Source organism: Myiozetetes cayanensis, unplaced genomic scaffold (genome assembly GCF_022539395.1).
Source record: "Myiozetetes cayanensis isolate MyiCay16 unplaced genomic scaffold, myiCay2020 scf1, whole genome shotgun sequence".
Lineage (NCBI taxonomy): Eukaryota > Metazoa > Chordata > Aves > Passeriformes > Tyrannidae > Myiozetetes > Myiozetetes cayanensis.
In genome coordinates this window covers 68,910,486-68,916,485 of record NW_026086604.1, presented here as the reverse complement: position 1 = coordinate 68,916,485, position 6,000 = coordinate 68,910,486, and the positions used below count along the sequence as shown (strand labels likewise).

At 42.4% G+C, this 6,000-nt stretch overlaps 1 protein-coding gene across 10 annotated transcripts in view; it reads left to right on the top strand.

The window, feature by feature from the left end:
• Positions 1-6,000, top strand: part of IKZF1 (IKAROS family zinc finger 1) — a 69,593-nt gene that overhangs the window by 13,436 nt on the left and 50,157 nt on the right. The gene's annotated exons all lie outside the window — the stretch shown is intronic.

Sequence of the window (6,000 nt, the reverse complement as noted above, 5' to 3'; positions counted from 1 at the left end):
TTTTTTTTTTTGACTTCCTCCTTTCTAAAAATTTTGAGAAGTTTTTTCAAAAATTGGAACAGAGGACTTTTAATGTCATCTGAGAATTGAAAGTCAGTCACAAGTTTTGTCTGCAAGAGCAGCAATATAATAATCTTTCATGCCAATGCCAACAGAAGATTACCAGTTATGTTTATTATAGAGAAGTCATTCCTAGTCAGCCCTGTGGAGGCACGTTGCACTCCCCTCCTCAGGTAACCAATTTTAAATTGTGTATATATTGGATATACTTACACATTACAGTTTGTCTCACGCTGAACCAATTTGTAAATGAAATAAAACCTGTCCTATGCACACTGTGCTTGAAACCTGTGTGGCCCTAGCAGGAAAAGCAGTGGGGTTTTAATCCTTTATGCACTGTGGATCTGCTCGGAGCAGTGAGAGGCACCATGAATCGGGTCCAGCTTCTCTGCCTGCTGCAGAAACCCTTTCCTACTTGCGTGAGCTCCTTAGGGAGAGGAGTGCTGACATCCTCTTCCTCTGCAGCAGCATGACTACCCTGGATACCCACACCTAACCATTGTGGTACTCTTCACCACAATGTGAATTTGAGCTCCACACCTACTATTTCTTATGAGAGTTGCTTTTTTTTTTTTTACATGGAGAGGAGCAGTGTGGGAGATTCTGCCTTGAGTCAAGGAGTGCATTAGAAGGTCAAACACTTTGCCTGCCTTGTGTTCTGCTTCTCCCTTGACAGGGAAGACTTGCAAGAAACTTTGCCATTTTGAATGATTGTGTGTATATAAATATGTGCATAATAGATGAATATCTGTGTATATAATTTGTAACTCTCAAAGTTTTCTACAATTTGAACCCCTGTAGTACTTCGCTGAGCCTTGTAGCTTTTCTAGCATATCCTGCAACAGTACTGTTCTGTGGTGAGAGAGGATTTTCTTGGAAAAAGAAAGTTACCTCTGACAAGAGGTAGACCTACACAAACAGATTAAAGGGGAAAAAAAGTCAGCTTTGAACTCTTCCTGCCATTTCTGCCACTGAACATCTGGTACTTTCTGTGAGCAGAGGCAGTGAGTTGTATTAGATCCTTAGATGGATTTGTGAGCAACTGGCCAAAGAAAGAACTTGCTAATTTACTTTCATTTATGATATGAGTAGTCTGTGAATTCAGCTTTTTAGTGAGTTCACTCACTAAAAACACTCAATGTTTAGTGCTTGTCAGATGAGGTTCCACAGATACTGGCTCCTTATAAGCTCTTATTAGACCTCAAAAGTGGAGGATCTGAAGCTACAGGGATGTTTTCTACTTCTTTCTCACAGGCTGGTGAATCCAGAAAGGAGTTTTTACCCTTGTCTTCTTCTGGGGTTTTACATGCTTCTGGGAGGCTTCCTTGCATGACAAGGGAACCAGTCAAACAATTGCACAAATTCAGGAGCATGAGATTTTTTGTCTTGTCAGCTTTAAAACACTTTTATTTATTTTTCCTGTTCTATGAGTAATGTTTATCAGGTGTAACTTACTCTCTGGGTCCATGGAATCAAGTGACTGGGTTCACTAACACACTTGGTTGTGTTTAAAAAAAAAAAAAATAAAATTGATTTGGTGGGTTTCTTTGGAGCATTTTGGTTTTTAACCCAGAAATGAATCAAATCTCCAGAAACAGTCTCCTCAGCTCAACAGCGCTGTCTTTCAGCCATGTGCTTTACGCAGCTGCAGCTGCCTCAGGTGTGGCAGGGGCCTGCTGGGCCAAGACAGAGTAAAAGGAGTGTGAGCAAACCAAACCCTATGTGCACACTGGCATTCCCACCTCTGGGAATCCAGGCATGGCTGACTCCCAGAGGAACTGAAATACTGTGTGACTAACACAGAGTTCACACTTTTTATTTTTCTCCTGAAAGCGATATTTCATGAGGCAAGCAGTTGCAGTTCTGAAATGAGGAGAGAACTGACATACATTTAACCAAACGGTATCCGGCACCCATACACGAGAGTCAGAAAACACAGATAATATCTCACTTAACAAGCAGTATTTTTCCTGCCTTTTTTTTTTTTTTTTTTTCTCTCTTCTAGTAGTGCCTAACTGTTAAGGAAGGTGAAAAAGTGGTACAACTGTTTCCACATCTAACATTAAAAGATCCCCTACCACAAAACAGACTGTACTGGGCTCTGCAAAAGCAGGAAGAAGAGGTTTGCATTTGATGTTCTTGATAGGACCTGGAAAGGTGGAAGTGAGTGTATCCTGGGCTGGTGTCTGCCACCTGAGAGCCTGGCTCCCATTGCAGTGACTCTCTTTTCATCACTGGAGATTTAAGTTTCTGCCAGTGAAAAGGAGATGTGAACTGGGTTGTGACTCTCATCCAGAAAAATTCTATGTTGCTTTTCTTGAATGATCTTTCCAGTGATTCTAGTGTTTGCATAGGAAACAACCTTTGGTATTAAGTACACCCAATGTTAGTTTGTGACAGGATAGGGATTTCTGTAGGAAATCTGCCCTGGCTTTTTTTTCAACAGTTGCAGCACTGCCAGCACCATCCTGCTATGAACCAAATTGCTCTCGGAACTGGATGGGCTTGTTAAAGGAACACCAGGCTGTGGACTTTTGACAGAAATAAAGGATGCTAAAACTTTGCTGGGCTGGGCATTTTTTTCCCTTCCTCTCATCCTTATGCCTTCAATTTTATTTCTAGGGCAGAGAAGAGGAAACTCAAATAGAGAGAAGTTGAGTGTCTTACCAGACACTATTGTAAGGAATAGTCTCTACTCTAGCCATTTTCACACAGAAATGGCAGTGTTTGGAAATCTGAGACCATCTTTCAGAGATGCAGGCTGAATTGAAGGAATGTTTGTTGCAGACTACAATTGAAGTTGTCCCTATTTTTGTAGAAACCAAGAGCACCACAAATCGGTGGCAGTGCCAGAAACAGAAATTCAACTCTATAGATAAGGTGGCTCTTTCTAATAAGTAATTAAACAAAAACAAAAACGAAACCCCCAAAACCAAAAAACACCCTCTCCTTCCAAGATCAGATTATATTGTTTATACTTTACTTCACTCTATTTAGTAATTTTCCCCAGTACTGGCCACTAGGTACTGAGGGTTTTTGAGCTCCTTTTCCTTCAATCAGTTATTGTTCTGGGCATGCCTGTTGGAAATTAAATGGGAAAGCATTCCATCCTTTGTTTCCCCCCCTCCCCGCTTTGCAATTCTAAATTCATTGGCAAAAGAATGTTAGTGAGATTGCATATCTTTAAGATTGCTGTACAGTAGGAAACTTAGCATGGTGTAATGATTTAGATGTAGTTAAGGCATGAAATGCAAATATGATGCTCTAGAATCCAAGATACAATAAATGGATCTATTTTAAATTCACTATTTTTACCCTGTCTTTTTACGTGTAGGGATTTCTCAATCATGTGCAACAAGAAATCAAATTATATTAAATGGGTCATTAAAGTCAAGTTTACCGAGTTTTCTTAAGTGCAGTCTCCTGCAAAGAGGGAAGCATACCCAATGTCAAGCTCCTGCCTCACCAAGTCCATGAGACTAGTCTGATTCATGCCACCTGGGCAAATGTCTATTAATTTTACAAGTAGAAGACTGATACGTGTTTAGTGAACCAAAGAGTTCACCACTGCAAAAGTACTTGTCTGCTAACAGGTTACTTATATTTATTACTAACAGGATAAGAGCCAAAAAGTGAGAAATAAAACAGTCTTAAAAACACCTTCCCCCCACCCTTCCATCCTTCCATGTTCTCCCTCCTCCCTGCCAGCAGTGCAGGGGGACGGGGAATGGGGGTTAGGGTCAGTTGTTGTTTCTGCTGCTGCTCAGGAAGAGGAGTGCTCCCCATGCTCCCATGGGGTCCCTCCCACAGGAGACAGTCCTTGAGTGATGGGACTGTGAGTCCATCCCTCGGGCAGCAGTTCTTCCCAAACTGCTGTCCCATGGGTCACTCCTCCATGAGGTGCAGTCCTTCAGGAATGACCTGTACTGGCATGGGTCCCCCACAGGGCCACAAGTCCTACCCAGGAAAAACCCGCTCCAGTGTGGGCTTCCCTCTCCACAGGTTGCAGGTCTCAGGCAGGACCCTGCTCCATCTTGGGCCTCCCACGGGGTCACAGCCTCCTTCATGCATTCACCTGCTCCAGGACGGCTCCTCCATGGGCTGCGGGTGGGTCTCTGCACCCCGATGGTCCCCCATGGGCTGCAGGGGCACAGCTGCCCCACCATGGTCTGCACCACGGGCTGCAGGGCCTCAACTCCAGAGCCTGGAGCACCTCCTGCCCCTCCTTTTGCACTGACCTTGGTGTCTGCATTGCTGTCCCCATGTTCTCACTCTGCTCTTCCCTGGCTGGAATTTCGTGCCACAATCTTTTGTTCTTAAATATGTTATCACAGAGGCATTACTGTTACTCCTGATTGGTCGTGGCCAGTGGCAGGAAGTCCATCCTGGAGCCGGCTGGCATTGGCTCCACGGGACAGGGAAAGCTTCTAGCTGCTTCTAACAGAAGCCACACTCTTTAGCTCCTACCACACCCCAACTACCAAAACCCAGCCATAGAAACCCACTACACCTGCATATTGTAGAACTCCTAATGACACACTAAGAAAGATTTTATTTTATTTGCTATCTGTTGTTATCTCATAGGTCTGATATTATGAGTTTATATTGGTTTGTAGCCAAAAAACCTCTTCAGGTTTTTAGGGTAAATGTTCTCAATCTAGACTAAGTCAAAGCACCAACTTCCGTTGTTGTAACTGGGAGCACAGTTTGATCCTTGGAAGATGCAGGTGGCTTTTGGTTACTGTTACTTTTTAACAAATTTCCTTAACCCACAGGTTGTGTGAAGAGAGCTGCCAGGCTGCCGGTTGCCCTCTGATTAAACGTGGGGATTTTTTTTCCTGTATGTTGGAAAATGTGTTGAACAAACTGAAAGATTTCAGCTGGTTTTCCTCCCATCCATCCTATCTGTAATAGATACCTCAACTTGGCAGGATGGGACTTGTTTTGGAAAGTTGCTGGCAGTTCTATAAAGTTCCTTACATCCCAGAAAACTACAGAAATAACTAAGTAAGGAGCTAAATGGTAAATGGCAAAAACTGTTTTAAAGAACTTACTTCCTGTTTTTACTTTCCTTTGCTGTAACATTCATATTCCCTCTTTTGCATTTATGTAACCCACCTTTGCTCTTGCACTTGCATCCAGTGGGTGTGATTTTGCCCATTTAAGAATATCCCACAGAAACTGGATATGGGGGACCTTATGAAATCCTCTAGTTAGTCCTTCTGCCAGTGCAGTACTGTTTCTTCATTACCCTTGAGTCCTTCTGGCTGCAGTTTTAGATGGTTCACCTGATGCTGCTCGCACCACTCCACTCAGAGATTATTCCACAGTTTGATAGGTGCGTCATTGAGAAGTGCAGTCAAATACTCATTTCATTCATTTAAACATAGGTTTTTGCAAACAAGCCAAAACACCTCATTTGGAAGACGACTGTCATTTCTCACCATTGTGATCAGTATAGATCAGAAAGCACAATGCTTTGCTCCATCCAGCTGGGAGGAAACCATTTGCTTCATTCAGATGTAGTCCATAGCTGGCATCACTAAACTGCTGTCACTTAAGTAAGCTATATTTGCTTTAGTTTTTCCTTTTCTGATAAGTGTTTTCAGGTTTAATAAATGTTTGTGTTTTAATGAGGGAGTTCTCATTAGGAAGAAAACACTAATTTGTTAGGGCTTTGTGTCATGAAATTACTGCCCTTGCTGGTGTGCCGATTGCCACAGGATGTCTAACAGATTGCATCAATGTAATTTGGTAACATCTCCATTTTGGAAATAAGGGTCTTATGTGAACATTATTGGGTTCAAATCCTGCTCTGGACCTGTTCTATTCTTTGCTATTATTGCAAAGACCAGCCTTTTAGTAATAGTCAATGAAACTAATCACTTAGATAATTCTTTTGGTAATTGTTTCCAAGGTATGCTTCTGTTAGAGATATGT